Here is a 25,637-nt window from a genome sequence, read left to right on the forward strand (position 1 = left end):
AAAAACTTCGTAGCTCATATCCCTAGGATGTTTTCAACATTGAGTTGCTTGCCTAAAGGGCTAAAACTGTGGACTTTTTAATTTAATTCCAAACCCGACAGGTGACGCGGGTCGTGTACTGGGTAATGTCCACTCGCTGACAAGGAGGTCTTCTGGATTTGGAGACAATCGGAGAATAATAAGTACATAGGAGAAGGTAGATAAAGAAGGAATTATGAGTCGTTCTCTTGATTAAGGATATTGGTTTTCCTTCTTTCATTGTTCTTATTGTATATATTTTAGCCTTTATTAGCTAGTTTAATAACGAGTTAGACAATTATTTTATATAATGGAAATTAATTTATATACCAGCACAAAAGAGCTCATGTTATTGTACGTTCTTCACATTTAATATTTTAATCTGACTTGACTTTAATTCTTATCAGTATATAAATCATCTCTCATGTAGATACAGAACACAGTGGGGACCAGCAACAAACATTGTGCATAGGTTTAATTGTTTCTGAGAAAAGTTTACTTGCGTGGAAATTAAACAATGCCATACATTCATTCGTTTACCTTAGTGTCTGTATACATTACAAAACAAAATTCATAAGTAGTAGTCACTCATAAAGCAGGCAGAGTGACGTCATTTCATTTATACAGAGGGTGCCAATAAAATGTATACACACTTTGACGGGAGATATCTATTTATACTAAAGCCCACGAGAGTCGGAGTCTGACGTTTAGCGCCACCGGCGAGAAAAAGTTGACTAACGCTGCTCGAAAATAGTCTGTTGCTATGGCAACGATAATGGCGATGACACATTTAACGAAGCCTTCGCCACGTGGGTTAGCTTTCTCTCAGTCGCTTTTGGTATATTATTCGGAGTGATACTGTATAAGCTGTTGCTGCTTTATGAATTTACGTTGTTTGTTTTCTGAATATTATTTCAGTTGTTTGTTAATTTCTTGTAAGTTAATCAGTGGCTACTTGTAGAGTACTGTTCTGTATTTAACATGTACACTTGTTGAAGTTATTGTCAGACACTTATAATTTTGTTAGTGATTACGAAATCTCATATTTATCGGTAATGACGTGTTCTGTCTTACATGCTGGAATTATAAGCACGAGCCTAGGAACGGGGCAAAGTTTACCGAATTGCATCAGGTCTACATGTTTTAGTAAACACTCAGCCTGTATGAAAGTGTGATGTTACGCGTATGGAGATAACTATGACAAGGCAGCGTAATTCATAGTTACTGCTTTCACCGCTCAAATTTCGGACCCCAGAAATCTTGGAGGCCCCGCCTTCCTCACATTATTTGATTTTTCAATTTTTTGTCTCTTAGAGCAATCGTGTCTTTGGTTCTAATTGAGGTACGGAGTTCGTTTTGGCTTAAGAACACTCAGTGGATCAAACTATTCCATTTCAGCTCTTAACTATTAAAATTGGTTGATTCTGAGGAAAGTTATGAGTGCACATTCAATTTGACGTCTCATTTCTTCAACATTTTTTCTCATTGAAGCAATCATATCTTTTGTTCTAATTAAGGTACGCTGTTCATTTTGGTCTAAAAATACTCAGTGGATCAAGCGCTTTCTTTTGAGTTAATAACCACTTAAACTTGTAGATTCTGAGAAAAGTTATGAGTACATTTGTCTCCATGAAAAAGATCTTCGAAGGACTTTTTAACAGTTCGGCGCGTAGTGTTGTTCCAAGGAACGTTCAATTCAATTTTTTGGTGATGTATTTTCTTCTTTTTTTTCTTTGCTAGTTGCTTTACGTCGCACCGACACAGATAGGTCTTATGGCGACGATGGGACGGGAAAGGGCTAGGAAAGGGAAGGAAGCGACCGTGGCCTTAATTAAGGTACAGCCCCAGCATTTGCCTGGTGTGAAAATGGGAAACCACGGAAAACCATTTTCAGGGCTACCGACAGTGGGGTTCGAACCTACTATATCCCGAATACTGGATACTGGCCGCACTTAAGCGACTGCAGCTATCGAGCTCGGTTGATGTATTTTCAAGTGTGTTGTTGACATAATATTACATTCTATTACCACAGCAGATCATGTGCTTTATTTCATTAACGCAGAACTTTTCAAATACATCCGTGAGGATAGTAACGAACAACACCATACTTTGTACATTGCGGGTGGAGCCAGCGGGAAACTGCTAGTAGTATATTACAAAGCTTGACCGAAAAACAACGGTAAAGTGTAGTATGATGTTCTGTAAACAGATATACTGTATTTTTAGGCAGGTGTTTGTATCAAATTAGGCATTTACTTCATGTCAAGTAAATGAATGTGAAATTCAACTTGCGCGCGGGTATTTCTTCTGTTGCGCGCCGTGCACCGCCCCAGCTCACGCTACTGTATTGCACTGTATTGGTCTTGCATTCAAACAGAAGATTGTGTTGTGATATTTGTGATGTTGTGTAGTTAATCTACAGTAGTAACCGCGAGGCGTATCAGTGGTAGAAGATTGAGCAGAAAGTGCGGGTACGTTATGCTAGTGTTGTTACGCGACAGGCAATAATGAACAATAGCAGCCAAAATTATCGTATGATGTTCTGTAAACAGATGTGACTCACAAAACGTTATACTAGCGTTGCAACAACGAAATGGAGCCAAGATTATCGTTTGAACAGCGACAAGTAATTTTGAAGTGGTGCTGGATAACCGAGAATGTTCTTGAAGTTCAACGGTAATGGAGACGTGTGTACAGAACAGAACCCCCAACGCGAATGGCAATTGCACGCATTCGAAACAAATCTGAGACTCATGGTAACATAGGGGATAGCTCGCACAGCATCAAGCCCGCGTCCTCAGATATGGTTTTAGGACGCTTTCAGCACTCACTGCAGAAATCTACAAAGCAGTGTGTGCGTGGGATTAGCGGAAATAGCGTACGCCGTATTATTAAAACAGCAAATTAGAAGGTTAAATGAAGATGAATCTCATCGGAAAATGCACTACTGTTAGTGGTTTCCGAATATGGTGTAAGAGGATGAGGGGCAAGTTGCTTGGTCCGATGAGGCACAAAAACGGAACTGTTAACCGGCATAAATGCATCTACTGGTGTACAAACAAACAATCCACATTTTTTGTGGAAAAGGCTGTTAATATACCTGAAATTAATGTTTGGTGTGGGTTGTTAACTAGGGGTGTAATTGGACTATTCTTTTTTGAAGGAACAGTATGGCCAAGTGTACCTGAACATGATACACACACCCATCTTACCCGCCATTGGCAAACTATACGGAAATGAGGAATTTTACTTCCAACAGGATGGTGCATACCACATTACCACCAAGATGTCCGTGCGTACCTTCATTACAATCTTCCAGGCCATTGGTTAGGACGAAGATGTGTGATTGAGTTTTCGCCGCGTTCTCCGGGTGTCGTCCCATTTGCGGTCAGTCTCATTTGCGGTCAGTCCTATTTGCGGTCACTCAGGTAGAATACAAAAATAAACTAGTTTTGACGAGTGAGACATTGTCCCATTTGCGATCACTCTTATCAATGGGGATATGGAATTCCCTACTCAAGGACTGGTACAGGCAGACAGCCTTTTAAATAACTGGCGACAGCTGCGTGCTAGGATTCGGATGCTGAAACTCATTAAATTAATTATGTTTACCGCTTGAGTACGATGCGTTAATATCGGGACAAGGGGACTAAATAGGACTTATTTGTACCTTTTATTTAGGGTTAGCAGATGGTTATGGGTGTAATCAAATGATTTTTGAAATGCAGGAAAAAAGCAGGGCGTATTAAACCGTTAAACTTCTTCAAATTCAAAATAAATATTTTGCTGTAACACTCTACTTCCTCGACATTGCGACCCTTTCTGGGTTGTGTCTTGATTGCGGACAAGGCAAAAACCGTCCAGATTCCGAACAACTAAATATACCCTGTCCAGATTGCGAATAAGAGATTAGTGTTGACGTGGAATACATAAAACAGATACAATTTTCAAAACAGTCTCATATGCAATTTTTGTTCTAGTAGTAGTAACATTAACTGGTACATTGGAATGTTTTAGATAACCCAACAATATTTATAAAAATATTGTTCTTATTGAAAATATTTAATAATTTAGTTTGGGGTAATCTTATGATTTAGATTATCCTTTTTATTGTATAACATAACTTTTTTTTGCTAGCTGCTTTACGTCGCACCGACACAGATAGATAGATAGATAGATAGATAGATAGATAGATAGATAGATAGATAGATAGATAGATAGATAAATGTCTTTACTGGCGTAGTTAAGGCCATTAGGCCTTCTCTTATGGCGACGATGGGACAGGGAAGGGCTAGGAGTGGGAAGGAAGCGGCCGTAGCCTTAATTAAGGTACAGCCCCAGCATTTGCCTGGTGTGAAAATGGGAAACCACGGAAAACCATTTTCAGGGCTGCCGACAGTGGGGTTCCAACCTACTATATCCCGAATACTGGATACTGGCCGCACTTAAGCGACTGCAGCTATCGAGTTCGGTATATAACATAACTAGAGGGGCATTTGTTTATGGTGGATTAGTGAGAGTTGTATTATTAATAGATTATTATTATTATTATTATTATTATCTTTTTTGCTACTAGGTCTTATGATGACGATGGGATAGGAAAGGCCTAGGAGTTGGAAGGAAGCGGTCGTGGCTTTAATTAAGGTACAGCCCCAGCATTTGCCTCGTGTGAAAATGGGAAACCACGGAAAATCATCTTCAGGGCTGTCGACAGCCGAACCCTTAAGCTGCCTGTTCATGGAATTCGGACGAAACGCTACTCGGGCGCTTCGACACCTCAACACGCTGGGACAAACACATACTCTTTCTTGTGTTTTAGCTTCTTAATCTGTGCGAAGGTACGATCACAGGTCATGAACGAATGTCCGCTTTCTGGAAAATGGTGATATATTTTGACAAATCTGCCCAAAGCCGCTGGTGTACTTAAGTGCTGAACCATCAAAATATTCTTGTTTTGCCCTGCACAGTTGTCAGTAAAAATGTGCAGAGTTTTAATTTCATGCGGAATGTAGTTCTATACATAATGGTTCTACACCTATTTCTTCATCCTCATCTTTACTCTCAGTTTCATTGTTTCTTGCAGCAAGCTTCTTCTTCCTTCTACACTTCATGCTGAGTTCAGGGAGCCTTCTACAACAAAAATATATTGCATTGTTGTGTGTTCAATGCTCCTACAAAATATATGTCTAAAACTAATATTTATTTAAAGCTTACCTTTGAATATTATGTGAGATTATTAAGCCCATGAGATATGCATCCTGATCATTATTATCACTCATTTCGTTGAAATTCCTAAGAATTTGTTCTTTTATATCTTTGCCGGGATGAGTGGCTCAGACGGTTAAGGCGCTGGCCTTCTAACCCCAACTTGGCAGGTTCGATCCTGGCTCAGTCCGGTGGTATTTGAAGGTGCTCAAATACGACAGCCCCGTGTCGGTAGATTTACTGGCACGTTAAAGAACTCCTGCGGGACTAAATTCCGGCACCTCGGCGTCTCCGAAGACCGTAAAAGTAGTTAGTGGGACGTAAAGCAAATAGCATTATTATTATTTTATATCTTTGGAGAACTTGGCTGTATATTTTCTCTTACAAAAACAATCTGGAGCAACTCTCTTTGCAGGCACAAGTTTCTCTGTTGATGATATATATTCTTCTCCATTCAAAATATTTCGTTTTCTGGCATTCCTTTGCGAGTTATCTTCTTTCCTTTCGCTTTTCTTACTCTTTACTGGAGAAGAATCAGTATAACTTGGTAGCATTATCTAGAAATGACAATCATTTATAAACGAATAAAGTGTGGGCTTCAAACTTCCACATTTATTTGAATATAATATTTTGGTCTAAAATATTGTTGTATAATACAATGTAACATTAAACTGAATATTCTGTAATATACATTCTATACATCTATCACTAAAATAGAGCTCTTAATGAAACCTACCTCTGAATTAAAGCTTGCATTTGCAGCACTCAAAAACTCATTGCATTCAGCCACCTTCCTTACTCTTCTTCAGCACGAGGGTAACTGAGAGCAAGAACTGGATAATTCCGGTTATTATCCAAGTCTTGCACTCAGAAAGGTGCCAGTTGAAATTTAAAGGCAATCCAGCGAGGAAAATATGCACTTTCTGTAATTAACTTCTATAGTAACTGATAGAGGGCAGTTATGGCTACAAATAGAAGTCAAAAGCTAATTTTCGCTAAATGTGGTCATTATCTAGTTCTTGCACTCATGTCTTCAATTGAGGGACGGTGAATGGCGAAAGGTCATAGCCCCACATACACGAATGTGCCTCCATACCTACTTAAAATTACAATATTAAAATATGCAATTATATTCTACATAGTGTGCTTATATACAGTTACCGTATTTCCATAGACATATATTTACATAATATTCACAAGACCTGTTCAACAGTGTATTATTGTTCCAAGGCATACAGTTGTGAATATTTTGCATCAACAGGGGCTGCTTAACTGAGGCGGTAAAAGCGTGCTCCTTTCACGCAAAAGGACATGGTTCGATTCCCCGTCAGGAAGTCGAAAAATGTAGAGGCGAGATATTCACTTCTGGAGAGGCACACTTTGCTGGGATTTACTCAGCTCACACTAAAAGTGAGCACGAAGTAGATTCTTGGGGGACAACGGCTGCCGGGTATAGAGTTAACAATTTACTCCCGATTTTACGAATAGTAGAAGCCTTTATCTTCCACTACTCTAAGTCCTTCTTGGTCAGAACGGTGATAATTTGCTTTGCAATATTTTTAATGATGAATGCCGCCCACCCTCAATGCATTTGGCACTTTCCCATTATACATTAAATAACGCATGATAGATTGTACACGAAGGAGATGAATTAGTAATTTAGGACTGCGTATACTGACCCCAATTCTGTTCGCAATCAGGACGACACCCCTTTTTGAAGCAATTGTAGCTCATCTCCAACTTAGCAGTAAAATTTCACTTCCTTCTCCCCATTATACAATAAGGGACACTTTTTCTTCCTTTCTTTTTTTTTTTTTTTTGCAAGCTGCTTTACGTCGCACCGACACAGATAGGACTTAATGCTACGATGGGATAGGAAAGGCCTAGGAATGGGAAGGAAGCGGCCGTGGCCTTAATTAAGGTACAGCCTCAGCATTTGCCTGGTGTGAAAATGGGAAACCACGGAAAACCATCTTCAGGGCTGCCGACAGTGAGGTTCGAACCCTCTATCTCCCGGATACAAGCTCACAGCTGCGTGCCCCTAACCGCACGGCGAACTTGCCAGGTGGAAGTGATTTTCAGATTATAATTTTATTTTTATTTTGATAGAGCTATCCAAGACTCACGATTTGAAACATTTTTGGGCCTTTTAGCTCTTTAACTTTCGACACAATTGAGTAAATAGCTGCATTTTATGTTTTTCGTAGTACTTTGTCCGCTAGGAAATGTTTACAATATTAATTAGTTAGAAGACGTAAAATCAATCACATTATATTCATGCGAATAGAACTACGGGGAGGGGTTGGGAGAATCCCTGAGTCTAGCCTAATTAGCAGTCTCCCTGCTGCATGGACGTTGGAAAACCCCAACAGGCTGCTGATAACTTTAAAGTGATCGCAAATGGGACAAGAACTGGTCTTTCTTCGCATTCCTTTTTTCTTCCGAACTGGAAGTGACCGTAAATGGGACAAATTTTGCTATGACCGCAAATGGGACTGACCGCAAATGGGACACAACCGTTCTCCGGATCTAACACTCTTTGACTTCTATCTATACGGCACTCTTAACGGTGTTGTATACCGCAGAAAACCGGTTACACTAGCAGCACTTCGGGAAGTAATTGAAACGACATGTACTGTAATCGCTGAGGACACTTTATCAAACAATGCTCGATCAGCAGTTAAACGTATTCAGAAGTGTATCGACACCGATGGTGGGCATTTTGAGCAACTGTTGTTACTGGACAATTGGAAAAGTCGAAGATGATTAATTGCTCATCATTTTCTGTCTGTGTGAATTCAGCTTCGTTATGTTAACACAGTTTATTCTTTTCTTGAAATATGTTTACGTTTTATTGGCACCCTGTAGACTATTTCACCCCTAAAAGAGAGAATTTCCGAAAACGTGCAAACAAGTGTCTGTTTTTTAACAATATTTCTAATATCTCGTCTCCAAATATAGCAACTCGTGAGACATGGATACTTAAAAAACCAATTTATCCCCGTTTCACTCTTATAAGTGCTGAATTTCTGAAAACGCTCAAATATGTGTTTGTTAATTTTAATAGTAAAATTATATATCGAACAGCACCTCCTCAACACAAATGACTCGTGTCATATGGATACGTTCAGTAAAACAGGGAATACTCCTTTTCATCCCTATTAGAGCTGAATTTAGGAACAAGTTTCCCATTGGGTGAAATAAATGCTTACACTTGCGTACTGCTATTTTGCTTCCGAGCCCCAATTTCAAGCAGTACTGCATTCCCCAACCCCCGGCTCGCTCCTGAGTACATGGCTACTCACTGACTTCCATTTTCAATACGGAACCGAGCTGCGAGGTGTGGGTCGCGTAGCTGTTAGTTTGTATTTAGAAGGCCATGGGTTCGAATCCCACCATTGGCAGCCCTGTGGTTTCCAATTTTCACACCAGGAAAACGCTGAGTCTGTACCTTAATTAAGGCCAAGGCCGCTTCCATCTGATTACCAGCCCTATCCTATTCCACCGTCGCCAAATATTAATCTGAGTTCATGTATCTTTAAACCAGGAGAAAAAAATTATTAGCACAGGTGCTCGGTTGTCATTTGTTTATATACCTCTGCGCTGGGTAGTACTTGCGAATGGAAGCTTGTTCATGTCGCTATTGCACTTATTGCTCTAACGACTTCTTATGTATTTCACTTTTGATTGAACTTTCTTCCCCTTGTCCACTCGTTAATAGACACAGGCGTAACCTTAGGGCCTGCACTGCAGGCGATCCCGGGTCTTTAACGAGCCCCACAGTGTCCTCACAAAGAAAACCAAAATATACATATCTACCCTAATGTCACCTTGCATGGAACTGTTCAGGGCAGTTTTGTAGATTCAGTCAAAAGAGTTCGTTTTACAATTCGTACATAGGGGAATAATTGCGCATGATTGCATCTAGCCGCAGATAATATAGTTGGGTACAGCTGTAAACAATGTTTAATCTTGCCGTCTCTCGCAATATCGCGACAGGCTCCTCACAAAAGACATGTGCCAAATTATTTAAAAATAATCACAGCAATGAAAATTGGTACTTAAATATAATATGCTAGTTAGAAAATTATACTTATTTGCCCGACTCATTGGCTGAATGGTCAGCGTTGAGGCCTTTAGTTCAGAGGGTGCCGGGTTCGATTCCCGGCCGGGTCTGGGATTTTAATCGAGTATGATTAATTCTTCTGTCTTGCGGACTAAGGTTTCTGTTTTTCCAACACTTTCCTTTTCACATTCAGACAACACACTGCACTATCAACCACCTCAGAAAGACGCAATAGTGATTACATCCCTCCATGTAGGGTTAGCATCAGGAAGGACACCCGGCCGTAAAACAGGGTCAAATCCATATGTGCGACGCATTTCGCACCCGCGACCCCACACATGTGGGAAAAGTAGTAGAAGAAGAAAAAGAACAAGAAGAAATTTTTCTTATTTGATGTGTAGTGCATCTGAGATCATATTATGCAAAAATGCTGCTGAACACTTAACTTTTATCACATATTATTCGACAACAACGTTTATGTAATAACGACAATCAGTCAGTTCATTGTGCGAAAGTAATAGCAGCCTTTGCGGGTTTTTATTTTTCAAACAATATTTGAAGAGTTTTTCATTTAATTTTGTTCGTGAAATTTTTCCTGTGTTGTAATCGAATATATTGTTGTAATTGAGACTTTGGTATCGATCACAGAGTATAGTTTTGCTGTTGCTAAAAATGAAACCAGTCTTAAGTACCAACAACTAAGTGGCGTGAATGAAAACCTATAACCAGTTTTCCAGTCAGTGACTGGGTCAGCGATGGAATGAATGAAGCCCTCATCTTGCGGGGAGGGTAGGAATTATGCCGGCTGCCGAGGCCTGTCGCACTCCTCTGGGACAATGATTAATGACTGACAGATGAAATGGAATGATATTGAGGAGTGTTGCTTGAATGACGGATGACAGGAAAAACGGGAGTACCCGGAGAAAAACCTCTTCCGCCTCCGCTCTGCCTAGCATAAATCTCAAACGAAGTGACCGCCATTTGAACCACGAAAAACAGCGGTGAGGGGCGGGCGCGCTGCCGCCTGAGCCACGGAGGCTCTAAAGAGGAACTATATCGCACTATAGAACAAATAACATATAAAACTTAAAAGAAAATGATTGCTCATTTACGGGAACACATTCCCTATTACAGACGATGGGCTGTCTAAAATAGATCTGGAACTTCATAAGACCACATGCGACGAAGTTGAGATGGTTAGAAAAAAATGTGATAAGGTTCTGAGACAGATGGTTTTCGCAGAAAATATGATTAATGACAGGGATGAATTTATGTGGTTGGTCAAAACTTATATGGGTTTTAAAATGGAACGAGAACCCAAAAGACGGAGAAGGACTTTGAGAGAGGAGCGAAAGGAGGCACCAATCGATGGCTTTAAGAAATACTGGCAAGGTGTCAAAACGAACAAGATACAGACATTGAAATAGTAATAATATTATTATTAATAATAATGTAAACAACAGGTGACTTCATAATTCTTTATTGATTAAGTCCTGACACCACAGAATCAAACAAACATGAATTAAACTCCAAACTAAAATGATTTCCTCTAGAATAAGGGCGTAAATGCAGCAGATAGTAATCGATCCAGTCGGTAGTAGCGATTCGTAGAGTAGAAATGTAACGTAAAACAAACAAATATACAGCGTACTTCTTGTCCTGCTCCGCCAAGGAGACTACTAACAAGCCGGATGACCTTCACTACTTGGCGTTCAGATTAAGTCCGCTGCGTCTCGTATCAGACAGTTTCTCAGTCCGTTTCATGAGGCTGAGTGAACACCATTCCTACCCTCAGTCCAGAGTTGAAGTCCTTGAATGAACCGGTAATCGAACCCAGCTCCTGCAGATAGGCAAGCACGCATACCTTGCACTGCGGTTAAGCAAAAAACGAGCCAATTTCCTGGCATATCTATATTCCAGAATTTGAATATTACTGTCCCATACTACAATTTGTTGTTTTTGTTTTTGTTGTTTGTGTCATCAGTTGAAAGACTGATTTGATACAACTCTCCATGCCACCCTTTCCCGAACTAATCTTTTGATTTCTACGTAACTAAAGCATTCCACACCTTCTCTTATCCGATAGTCAAATTCATGCCTTCTTCTACCCCTACTGTTCCTATCACCTAAACGTCATCAGAGTTGTTTATTTATTTATTTATGTATGCTTCCTAATTTATGGGCTATCATTTGACAAAGCTGCTCACCATGCAAGCCTTTGTGTCCGTACTTTTATACATACCTTTTGGCTATTACAATTGGAAATACCGAGCGAGTTGGCCGTGCGGTTAGAGGCGCGCGACTGTGAGCTTGCATCCGGGAGATATTGGGTTCGAATCCTACTGTCGGCAGCCCTGAAGACAGTTTTCCGTGGTTTCCCATTTTCACACCAGGCAAATGCTGGGGCTGTACCTTAATTAAGGCCACGGCCGCTTCCTTCCAACTTCTAGGAATTTCCTATCCCATTGTCACCATAAGACCTTTCTGTGTCGGTGAGACGTAAAGCCACTAGCAAAAAAAAAAAATGGCTATAAATTGACTTTTAGCCTTACAGACCCAATAAGGAAACCTTCTGACCTAACTGCTTCTTCAGACCGACATTTACATAAAAGGCGGAGAACATTTTTCAATGATACCTCTACACCCCACCAACAAGTGTTGGATGTCTAAAAATGTCTTATCGCTCTACTCTTCTTCTGAACAAATTTCACAACGTATTTCTCCTCTCGTTAAATTTTATAACTTCAGAATCGTGTATCTCAGTTATATTTTGTTTTTTCTACGTTGGTACCATTTTCAAGGAAACTTCTGATGCTAGGTCCCTGAAATTTTTCTCCACACCATAATGACCCTAATATTAAGAGTAATTAGAAGGGAGATTTCTGTATGTAATACAGCAATTTAGAAATACTTTTGGCACATTTTTAGGTTAAACATTGTACCTCCTAAAAATTGCACACAAAATTGGGTCCACAACCAAATATATTGAGACAGAGAACCAATGGTCGGAAATGCATATTTATTGTGTTATGGACATGCAGAGCGAACACCGCATAACAACAACGTAGCTCATAATAATTGTTCAAAGTGACGACCGCTAGTCTCAATGCACGCATGCCAACGGCGCATGAAGTTCTGCCGTACTTTATCAAATATCCGTAGTGTCTATTGTACCAGGAGACAGGCAGCTTGGACCCTAGCAAGCAGGTCTTCATTAGTTTCTACGGGGGTTTCATACACCAACGAGTTGACATAAGCCCATTAGGAAACGTCCAGAGGTGTGAGATCCGGTGATCACGCTGGCCAGGGGACAGGACCTCCTCTTCGAATCCCACGAGCAATTCTGTGCATAGTAGGTCTGTTTGGTGGTCACGGGTGTACGCTATCTATCACCCGCTGCCTGTTCCAATGTACAACAGTCACCCAGGATCTTTGCGAGAGTATGGCAGAACTGCCGGTGCCGTTGCAATACATACATTGAGACTGGCGGTGGTCACTTTCAACAGTTGCTATGAGCTACGTTGTTGTTATGCAGTGTGCGCTATGTATGTCCATATCATCATAAATATGCAGTTCCGACTCTTGGTTCCCTATCTGAATATAATCGGTTGTGGACCCACTCTCACCTGTTTCAATTTCACCCAAAAGTTTTGAGACACCTGTATACTTCACTTATTTCGTCATGGTAACGAGTTAACTGTTGAGGGTGGGTGATTATTGTCATGATTGCTTTTGTACGGTGCTAAACTGCGTGGTTATTAGCTGCTACTATTTTGTACAAAAACTAACAAAATTTTGTTTGTACACTTTATATTTTAGCCTCGTAGACTACTTGGATGGTTTCAGACACCAGAAGTAACTTTGATAATCTGAAGATATAAAAGAATTTAGTTTATCTCATATTTGGTGTACATAATTTGACGGAAGGTTCTATTCAACTTTTGTATTTGTTTGTTTGATTGTTATACCATGTGACGAGAGCTAACAGAATGTCTAGAAACTGGATATATAAATTCAGGGATAACTGAATTGTGAGGGATACTAAGAAAGCCAAAATATGAAACGTTGAAACACTCCGCTGGCATTTCCTATAGGAAAAAACTGTAACCAATGAATGTTGACCCCCAAACCCATGGCACTAAGGCCCTGAAGGGCCTTGGCCTACCAAGTGACCGCTGCTCAGCCCAAAGGTCTACAGATTACAAGGTGTCGTGTGGTCAGCACAATAAGTTCTCTTAGTCGTTATTCTTGGCTTTCTAGAACGGGAATAAATGTTGAGAAAAATGTAATTTCTTATCTTTTATGTTTCATACACTTTTGCCCTGGAAGGAAGAATAACGGAGATATTCTCCAATACTACAGTTTAAGAAATCTACCGCTGATCCTACTACTGTGAATTGTACAATAGCGCGCCGGTGACGAGTAGTACAACATACATAGGCCATCCAGAAATTAGAGTTCCCTATTTCTTTTCTTGCAAAGTAAACGTAGGCTATTTGGCCCGAAAATATGAGCATGCGAGACAGATCCAGGACGTAGTAATCATATACCCGCCGGACAAGTTCCGCGTGGTGTCAGTAGCGCAGTAGCAGTGACTCGACATAGCGGCTCGTACTCTTTCTCCTCCAACTGTAAGGTTCGGTCTGTGATATTCTAAGGAAACTGCGATGGGCCATTCAGATGTGCAGATGTTGTGCATATTCATAACAATTCTCGCCCACATATGGCACGCCGGTCAGCAACTGTTCTGAAAATGTTTGGCTGCGAGGTATTTGATCATCCACCGTACAGTCCCGATCTTGCTGGCAGTGATATTAATCTCTTATTTCAACTCAATAAATTACTGTCCATCTATCAGTATTTTCACATGGACAAAGAGCTGAAGAGGAATGTCACACGCTGTCTCCATTCCCAGGCGACAGACTTCTACCACACAGACATACAAAAGTTGATCCCGCTATATGACAAGTGTCTCAATTCTGATGGTGATTATGTTGAAAATTAGCCCCAACCTTGTTGTATGGGGTGCCAATAAAGTTTATCATGTAACTATGATGTCTTCCTTTTTTTAATTTGGAAACATAATTTCTGGATGGCCCTCGTGTATAAGATTCCTTAAAGATAACATTGGATTCAACTTCATCCTCATAGTGTTTATTCATTTACAACAGTTATTTTAAAAATGCTTTAGTCCCACTGGTATCTGTCATGGTCAGTAATTTCCACTTATTTTAAGCCCTGCTTCCATTTAAAACTCCTCGGTGTACAATGAATACATTTATAATAAGCTATAACTCAGCTCTGCTGTTGCAAAACAATTCCGGTTCTTTTTCTTCCTCGCACTGCACCAGAGCTGCAGTAATTCACATTTCTCGTATTCATTTTATGTATGGAATAGCAATAAATTCACTTAGTTCTGTTACCTGTGTGGGAGTTACCTGCAACGCTGCATGTATCATGTATATATATTGACCTTTAAACTACTGTATTGTAGTTTATTAAGCGCGAGATCTCCGAAAACGAGCAAGATTACATTCCATATGCAACTAACAATTGCGAGTTACAAAGGTTTATTTACTTTGAAAAGTAATTGGTAATCATACACAGTTAAGGTCATCCATAATACTATTATCCATATTAGTTATAATAATAATAATAATAATAATAATAATAATAATAATAATTCATAATTATAATATTATATGATATTATTATTATTATTATTATTATTATTATTATTATTATTATTATTATTATTATTATTATTATTATTATTATTGGGAAGATAGAGAAAGTGTCCAAATTCAAGTATCTCCGTGAGTGTAAACAGTTCAATGGTCTTGTTAATGAAGCGAATAAGAGTAGGATCAGGAAAATGGAATTAGCTTACAAAATCACACAAAACGTACACAACAAAGAGGCATTATTGATAAGAACAAAATTAAGACACTACAATATTGTAATACAGTTAGAAGCATTGTATTCATCGGAATATATAACCCACAACAGAAAAACAGAAGGTGAGGAGATGAAGAAGATAGGATGGAAAATTGTACGTAAGATATAAGGTCCTAGGAAGACAGGTGACATCTTGAAGAAAAGAAGAAATGAAGAACTTTACAAACAGATTAATGAACTGACTGATGAAATGAGAAAGAGACGACTGAAGTTTGCTGGACACATTCATCGGATGAATAACGTCAGAGCTACAAAAAAATTTATTCAAACTGGATTAAATTGTAGTTTATGGAAAGGCGCCTAAAATTTAATTTTTGAATACCTATGTTATTGCTCCTGTCGAAAAGTACTACATAACAAATGTTACAGAGAATACAATTTCCGACCATGTATATCTTCTTCAGTTTTACCGTACCGACTACGATAGGGGTGGTATTTCAGAGTCGGAAGGAAACTAAATGTGAAGGCCTACAATATCGAAAGCGCATAACATTGATGAACAATAACATTACATTGACCATTGTTAGTGGCTGTGTTCTTTATCTCTTATGCTGCCTCACAACACCGATAGATGGGATTACTGCTGCGTACCGAGTATAATAGCTTGACTGATTACTGGCGGAAAATAGTCGGGGAGTTTGAAAATTTTCTTCTTTAGCATGCCATTCCTCTGGTTCACACATTTTCTGATACAGCTGGTAGTTAAAGCACCGGTTCATCATAGTATTCCAGCTGTTCGATCCCCACTCTGACGCGCTGTTTTGAATGAGCAGTGTGCATACTTAAGGTAGAGGCTCAAGTAGTAGTAGTAGTAGTAGTAGTAGTAGTAGTAGTATGGCCTGGTCTAGAATAACATTTTAGGCCTATTCCAAATTATAGCACCACAATTCACTAAATAACTCAAAATTCAACCCTGAAAAGAGCTGATTGTTAAGCTTTTTCCTCCTCACTTTTATTAAATTCTACATTCATTTGTTTTCCAAATTAGGGGGTTTTTCCTCTGGCTTGGAGGAGAAATTTGCCTCCAAGTCAGATAGACTTTCCACCGCCAGTATAGTGAATTGATATTTACCGACTCATCGTGTACTCCTAGGAAATAGATTAGTAAAAGGGCATGATTTTTTCTCTAGGAATCTCCATTATTCGACCTCCTCCCCGCCGAAGAAAAGACGAAGAGTGTTCACGGATCACAGCTGTCTACAGCTTGGTCATCCCAGCTCTGAAACTTTGGACTGCAATATCGGGAGCTTAGACCTGTTCATTAAAAGTGAGAAAATGTGTGGTTTGTGATATGATCGAGTATTTCATATGAAAGCATTGCTTTTAATTGCGCCATTCCTAGTGACATCACTGTAATGTTTGTTCATTTCAGTTGGGAAAACCAGTAAGACGGTCTTTCTGAGGATGTAAGAAGGCAGGTGGAGAGTGAGTGTCTACCGTTAAAATGAAAGCTTCCCAACCTTATTGTGACTGATGGTATGCAAGTGGGTCCACCATTACAGTGAAAATTCACTAACTCAGTCTTCACATGAGAAAAGCTGTTTGGTGACATAGCCGTCGCGTTTCTAGGGTAACGTTAAGAGCTTTGCAATTTAATACAATCTTGCTCACAACGTGTACACTACCTAACCTAGAATTATGTATACAATGTAGAATTCCGCAGCGAAGCACGGGTACATCAGCTAGTTTTCATTAAAATATTGTTTTGATTTAGTGGTTTCTTCTTACTTACCAGTACACAGAGTCCCCTTTCCGGACTATTCATTCTAAAATATGAGCCCGTTTGTACCTTCCTTTAAATAGGTGTGTAAAAATGCTTACGTAGGCTTCAATGCTCTTTCTTAATATTTTTTGTTTCAAAATCCACTCATTCAGTTCAATTTTTCTTCAGTAACAGTGTATATAGTAAAATAGTACCGGTTGCATTAGTAATAAACTCGTGTATACACAACCTGTGACAATAAAGTTCGGTGAATGAAATCAGAACGGTCGATCCGGCAAAACTGGCGACACACAACGCTGCACCTGCGTAACAGCAGGTTATGATCACCTGCTCCCAACGTTGTTCAGTTGAGCATAGTGTGTGTGTGCCCTGTAAGACCTGTTTGACACAGTAAGTGTTTAGTGCGTTGGTTCTGAGCTGCGAACAGGAACATGGAGATCAATGTACAGTTTTGTTTTAAGCTTGGCAAGAAACCAAAAGAAACGCATGCGATGCTGGTACGTGTTTATGAAGATCAAACACTGTGGTTCGCCCGTTTTTGAGAAGGCCGGGAAAATGTTTCTGGAAACCTCCGTAGCGGAAGACCGCCGTCAGTGACGAAAACATTGAGAAGATGAGGAGATTAATCACGAACGATCTGCGATCAACTGTGCGCATGATAGTGGATGAACTGCAGATTAACCGTCAATCCGTGCAAAAAATCGTTACCCTGAAGTTATCGAAGAGGGAAACGTGCTCTCGTCTTGTGCCACATCACTTAACTGACGATGAGGAGCAGGCACTTTTAGAGGCTTCACAGGATTTTGTCGAAACGGCGGATGCGAAACCAAATTTCTTGAACTGTATCCTCACTGAGGATGAAACCTGGTGTCTTTGGTACGACCCTGAAACCAAACGGCAAAGCATGGAATGGCGTTCTCCAGGATTCCCTCGTCGGAAAATGTTCAGAGCATATTCCCACGACTCAAAGTCGCTTTGAAGGGAAAGAGATTTGACGATATTCCTGACATCAAACGAAACGTGACGAGGCTTTTGGACACCATCCCAAAGGAAGCCTTCTTGCAAAGTTTCCAGGACATGTATCGCCGATCTCAGCAGTGCATATTCATGGGAGGGAACAACTTCGAAGGACAGTAAGGTCACTGTCGTGCATTGTTCATTATTTATGTATCTATAGTACAGGACTACTCACCGAACTTTATTGTCACAGGTTGTATATCGATGCCAGGCAATGAAAACCTCCTCAATGCACTCAAGAGAAAATCGCGTTTCTCTATCTGCCTTGTAAAGACTTGCCACGTTTCCTGAGAAGGGAACAGAAGACTCCAATGTCGAATAATTGGGCTATCATTAAGCACTGATTTTGCCAGAAACTGTTCTCCAGCCCTTGCTCACGCTCAGTTCTGGGCTTCTTCTTTAAACTTCAATTCGAAGGAGTTACGAGGTTTCCTTTTCCCAATACATAAAATGAATTATTGTCATTATTGAGGAACGTGGTAGAGTAACGGCTTAGCTGATTTCCTGCGCCCTCCCTTCGAACGTGGTTTGATTCTTGGCGTTGTTGGGGTGGGATTTTCAGTTGAAGATCCCATGGTGTCAGAAAGGGCATGTGACCTTAAATCTCCCACCACAACTCTTTCATGCCTCAGTGCGCGCAGGGACCCTCAACAAGCAAGATAAGCTGCAGAAGAATGATGATGATAATGATGATGATTATAATTGAGTATTATTCGACATTCAGCAACAACCATTTGTTATTTCTGACATAATCGCAATATACTCGTACTTCGGGGCGTACTAAAGGTAAAACAATTGGATTTTGGGCGTACACCAACCAAAAAGCTTGAATACCACTGGTCTAGTGATTGCATGGCACTTCCATATGCTTACATCCTAACTTATTGCTGCATACAAATTTATGGTCTTATTTTTTGGAGATCTCATAACTTCAACGAACGTTTCTGAGTGTCTTATGCGTGCTATGTAGTAATCCTAGACTGAAGCTCTGGCCAAGCGATAACTACGCATGTCCTGGTAATGAAGTAACACAATAGCGAGGTAGGAGAGATGGGGCAAAGGTCTACTGTACTTTCATTTCCTCTTTGACTACTTGTTATCATGTAACCTAGGGTAGAGTGAGCCGGAATTCTGTAACGTTCAACAGCAACATATTGTAGTCAACAATGGACTCCTAACATATTTAATCAGAAATATTGCACCCTCAATAATAATTCTGACCACACTTCAATTCATAATGCCACCAATTTTAAAGAGTTTGAACTCCTATCCAGGACTTGCCTATTACTTCTTATATTATGGACTGCGTTGGTTTATTTGTTTTCTAAGAGGACCCTTTCAGAAATCAATAAATGAATAGTAAAAGCAAATCTAGACTTCCTAAATAAGAAAACCTTATTGCTAAACAACCATCTCTGTTTGGAGACCAGAAAATAATTTCTCTAAACCTTTGTTTGGAAATTGCTACTGTATGGATGCGAGACCTGGACATTAAGGAAACAGGAAGAAACAAAACTTAAGACTACAGAAATATGGTTTTGGGGATTCAATGTTCACTAAATACGATAAAGAACAGGAAAACAATGTTTCTTGGACACGTACTGAGACATGTCTCTCTTCTCCAAACCATCATTTAAGGTAAAGTACTGAAAAAGAGACCGAGGGGACTGCCAAGGCTGTCATACATCTGGAACTCTGTCGGCGAACTGGCATGTAGTTCATATAGCAACGGGCAGAGGCTAGCAGAAGATTGTCAGGTGTGGCTACAGCGACAAGGCATTAGTAGATTATGATGGTGATGACAAAGTCACGCATTTTAAGGTAATATGCAGCATTTTCAGCTTCAATGAAAGTTTCACAGTTATCATTGAAACTTCACATCATAGCTCATATTAAAGCGTGATAGTGGGGCTACTTTAGGCGTGGACACGGAATACCAATATGTATTAAAAATTAATAGTTTTTTTGAATTTTGATTCCCTGACAAATATTCTTTCGAACGGTGTATGTCAATATTTTCAATATTTCGTTATAGTGGAAGTCATTTTTCTTCAGTTTCGACTTAGTTAAGGTTCTTCATCTGCGTCAAAACTAATGCAGTATAACGTAAATTTAGAAAATACCTGAAACGTAAAAAGCATACCATTAACTGGAGGACTCACATCCGAAGTGAACCAAGTTCGTTTTGGAATACTTAAGAGAAACCGAGTCCTAAGGTTTCTGACTCACAATTACTCTCTGGAAATATAAATTAAATTTAGAAGATGCTCAACAGCTAAGGTATTTTTAGACTTAAATTTTCGCATACATATGAAATGACAAAATATCAATCCTGGCGAACAATTTAATTTTGAAAAAAAAAGACTTAGTTCACTCAGAATTTTACTTTTTTGGATGAAACAAAAATTACAATGTAAGCAATTTATTGAAGTGTTCAGTTTACTTTGAAATATGCATCACAGTCAGGCCATTATTTGAGTTTGTGACATACATACATACATACATACATACATACATACAGCATCATTATAGACCTTTCAGCGTTCAGTCTGAAGGCCTCTGTGAATTTGCTAATTGTCGCCGCAATCCTCTATTTGCAACTAGTGCTGTGGCCTCATTTAGTTCTATACTTCCTATCTTCAAGTCGTTAGAAAATGAGTCTAACCTTCGTCGTCTTGGTCTCCACCTACTTCTCTTACCCTCCATAACAGAGTCTATTATTCTCTTGGGTAGCCTCACACGACCCCACCACCAAAGACGGTTTATGCGTACAGCTTCATCCATAGAGTTCATTCCTAACTTAGTCGGACTCGTTGGCTGAATGGACAGCGTAATGGCCTTCGGTTCACATGATCCTGGGTTCGATTCCCGGCCGGATCAGTGATTTTAACCTTCATTGGTTAATCCCAATGGCCCGGGGGCTGGGTGTTTGTGCTGTCCCCAACATCCCTGCAACTCACACACCATACATAACACTATCCTCCACCACAGTAACACGCAGTTTCCTTCATATGGCAGAAGCCGCCCACCCTCATCGATCGGCCTTACAAGGGCTGCACTTGCCTAGAAATAGCTACACATTATTATTATTATTATTATTATTATTATTATTATTATTATTATTATTATTATTATTATTATTATTATTATTATTATTATTATTTCTAACTTAGCCTTTATCTCCTCAAACCTGCCATTGTTCCCACCTGTTTGTACCAGCAATCACCTTGCTACTTTTAGGTTTGTTACTTCTAAGTTCTGAATAAGATATCCTGAGTCCACCCAGCTTTCGCTCCCGTAAAGTAAAGTTAGTCTGAAAACAAACCGATGTAAAGAGTTTTTCCGGGAGCTGACTTCCTTCTTACAGAATACTGTTGATCGCAACTGCGAGCTCACGGCATAAGCTTTACTGCACCTTCATTCAATCTCATTTACTATATTATCATCCTGGGAGAACACACATCCTAAATACTTGAAATTATCTAACTGTTCCTGCTATGTATCACCAATCTGACATTAAATTTTGTTGAATTTCTTACCATCTGGCATCTATTTAGTCTTCGAAAGGCTTATTTTCATATCATACTCATTGAACCTATTTTCAAGTTGCAAGATATTAGACTGCAGGTTTTCGGCACAATCTGCCATTAAGACCAAGTCGTCAGCATAGGCCAAACTGTTTACTACATTTCCACCGAACTGAATCCCTCCCTGCCACTTTATACCTCTTAGCAGATGATCCATGTAAACTACGATCAATAAAGACGAAAGATTACAGCCTTATCTAACCCCTGTAAGTACCGTGAACTAAGATCTCATTCTACCATCAATTCTCCAATTCTCACTGCAGCCCTATTGCCAACGTACATGCCTTTGATTGATTTTAATAATCTACCCTTGATCCCATAGTCGCCCAGTATGGTGAACTTTTATTTTCCCTCGGTACTCTGTCATACGCTCTCTCTAGATCTACAAAACATAAACACAACTGCCTATTCCTCTCGTAGCATTTTTCAGTTACCTGGCGCATACTGAAAATCTGATCCTGACAGCTCCTCTGTGGTCTGAAATCACACTGGTTTTCGTCCAACTTCCTCTCAACGACTGATCGCACCCATAGTTGTTGCAATCCTTCCTGTTCCCTTGCATATAGATAGATGCAATTGCTGCTTTTTTCCAATCTGAAGGTATATTACCAACAACATTCCATGCTAATCTTATTATTCTATGAAGCCATTTCATCCCTGACTTCCCACCATACTTCACCATTCCAGGTCTAATTCCATCTATTCCTGCTTCTTTATGAAAATAGAGTTCATTTACAATCCTTTCCACTTCCTCAAGCACAATTTCACCAACATCATTTTCCTCCTCCTCATGAGCTCCGTTGTTCGCAACACCGCCATGAAGATTTCCTTTTACGTTTAGAAGATTTTCAAAATATTCCCTCCACCTCTCCAGTGATTCCCTGGGATTTATTATGAGTTCACCTTAATTACCCCAAACACTATTAATTTCCTTTTTCCCTCCCTTTCTAAAATTCTTTTCTTACTGTCCAGAAAGGTTTCCCTGCTGCTTGACCTCGCCTTTCCAGGTTATTACTAAAATCTTCCCACGACTTCTTTTTGGGTTCAGCAGCTATTTGTTTTGCTCTGTTTCTTTCATTTATGTACAATTCCCTGTCTGCATCCGCCATTCTTTGGAGTTTGAAACAATCCCTTCAAGTTAACTGTCTGGAGCTATCACATATTAAAAGATGTCTGCTATTACCGTAAGTTGTTGGGCATTCCGACGACGGTAAAGCTTCCCCTGCCTCTTATTACGCCGTACACACACTTAGACCGGAGCGATTAAGCTGACAATACGGCCCTAAAGCGCCCAGCTTTCATAGCAACTCAGAGGGGAAAGTTTCAGAACTCTCTTGACCTAGGCAGAATGCCTGTACACACTCCCAATTTTAATTGGCTAGAGGAAAATACACAAACATTCTTGATTGGCTAATAACTTAAGGAAGAAGGAAGCCCTAGAATTCCTAACAATCTCAGCACATACAAAAACAATTTACAAACACTTGAAAATGTATAGTCCGTCCTCCCTCCAGATGGGGGACCACAAGCCGATAGTAGAGACATCTAAAGATTAAAGGTCCAAATATCTTCAGATACTTAACCCTTGGTGGTATATAAAGGTACCTACCTTCCTTACCTATCAGCAATTTGCATGAGATCTGTCTCTTGGGTCGTTACGGGTTCTTCGTAACTTTCTGACGTAAAGGCAGTTTTCAGTATATTTAATCTAGTTACTTGAATAAAAGATCAACTCGAGAACATTTTGTGTTTTATTAAAGAATTAACGAGAAAATTTTAGAAATCATCATTATCATTTGAACTCCTCTTGCCCAGTCAATGCAACAATAATTACAACGCAGAGGAGAGGTATACTGGTTTTACTAGCTCTGACTTAACTGCCTGATGGGCATCCTTATTAGAAACCATTGTCACAAATTAAGAATGAACAAAATAAAGTATGGAAATCCTAAATTCGGCTTCCAAGTTAGACTACATGTGCCATCATAATGATTCGTGATGGTCCAGCCCTCGTAACACGAACTCTGGACTCTTGGTATAATTAAGGCAGTCCAATCGGTATGTGCCACAGAGTGGTTGTACGGCATGGCCCCTTAATTGAATCGATGTGACCTGCGACTATGTCATGGACCGACATCTAACCTTCTAATTTACTTTAAAGTCATTGTGGATGATGACCGCAAGGAAAATGATGCTATAATGGCATATGGCCTTAACATAAGTCACTGAGGTTGATGGCCGCATGACCATCCAAGTTTCTAAGCTGAAGGCAAAACATATATATATATATTTTTTTTTTACAATTCGTTTTACGTCGCGCCGACGCAGATAGGTCCTATGGCGACGATGGGAAAGGAAAGGCCTAGGAGTGGGAAGGAAGCGGCCGTGGCCTTAATTAAGGTACAGCCCCAGCATTTGCCTGGTGTGAAAATGGGGAAACCACGTAAAACCATCTTCAGGGTTGCCGACAGTGGGGCTCCCGGATGCAAGCTCACACCTGTGCGCCCCTAACCGTAACAAAATTAAGTTACATCTGTTGATGACCAAGGTTTCCACTTTACTAATCCCAGCACATTTAATGCTCAATCAATCAATCAATCAATCAATCAATCAATCAATCAATCAATCAATCAATCAATCAATCAATCAATCAATCAATCAATAAATCAATCAATCAATCAATCAATCAATCAATCAATCAATCAATCAATCAATCAAAGTCAAGTAATACAACAACAACAACGACAACAAAGCTCACAATACTTTGTGGCAGTAAACTCCATTACATTCGGACATGTCCCCTTAAACATTACGTTAATAATTGAACTTTCCCAGCAAAATAAACTAATATTTCCGGAATACACCTTCAAGTTATTCACTTGCGTTTAAGTTATTTCACGAATACGGTTTCCACTGGGTTTAATAATTTAATAATTTTAAATCCATCTATTATAATTATAAAAGGAAGTGTCTGTCTGTCTGTCTGTCTGTCTGTCTGTCTGTCTGTCTGTCTGTCTGTCTGTCTGTCTGTCTGTCTGTCTGTCTGTCTGTCTGTCTGTCTGTCTGTCTGTCTGTGCGCGATGCCCAGCAAAATCTACAGCACGCAGAGATCTGAAATTTTGAACGTAGGTAGATGGAAAGGGGTCCGAATGCAAAACGAAGCCGGAATTTTCATTTTTGCTTTCGTTGGTGAGTTATGAACGAAGACCATCAGAAAACGTGCATTGGGATATGACAATCCAACGTGCTGTCACCAAGATTAAATGCATTGAGTCGCTGTCGCTAGGCAACGTACATAAAATAGGTAGAGAACACAATATTCAAGGAGCCATTTTACGTCCAGGGCGTAGGAAACCGTTTTTGATCTTATATGGTGTGAGGGCATACGACGCTGTTGATGCTCTGCAATGAACACGGCCCTGAAACTGATGACGAATATTATTGAAGCCACCATCATGACTGAGCATGCTGCGGACGAAGTAGTATTCCTCGGACTGTAAGTCCATTGAGTAGGAAACCATTTTCGGCCCGCGACACGAGGAGCCCTCAGCCCGTAATATTCGGAAGTGTTTAGGTGTATGTGCGCGAAGCCCAGTCAAATCTACTGCACACAGAGATCTGAAATTTTGACATAGGACAATCGCTTAAATTTGTAGGACTCCATCCTCGAAAACGGTGCTTTTGCCATTGTCAACTGTACGTGGATTGTTCAAGAGTTCGAAAGGCAAACACACTACAGTATACATCTTACCTCCAAATGGAAGGACATTAATACAGTTTATTCCGAAGCTCTATAAGGAAACAATATATTTTGTATTATATAACATGGTCTTTTACATGGTTTTAATATTATTTGTGCCATCCATCAACCCGGTATCTTAAGCATTGAAGGTAACAATATAATAAAAATAAAATAATGTATTTCATGCAATGTACGTCAAAACGATGTGAGTTAATAAATATAATGTTTTAATTTGCTTTTAAATAAATAGTTCAGAAACATCTAACGGTTCAACTAATAAACGCGGGCAAAGCCGCGGGCACATGCTAGTTCAGTATAAGA

The sequence above is a fragment of the Anabrus simplex genome, chromosome 3, assembly GCF_040414725.1.
Source record: "Anabrus simplex isolate iqAnaSimp1 chromosome 3, ASM4041472v1, whole genome shotgun sequence".
Taxonomy (NCBI): domain Eukaryota; kingdom Metazoa; phylum Arthropoda; class Insecta; order Orthoptera; family Tettigoniidae; genus Anabrus; species Anabrus simplex.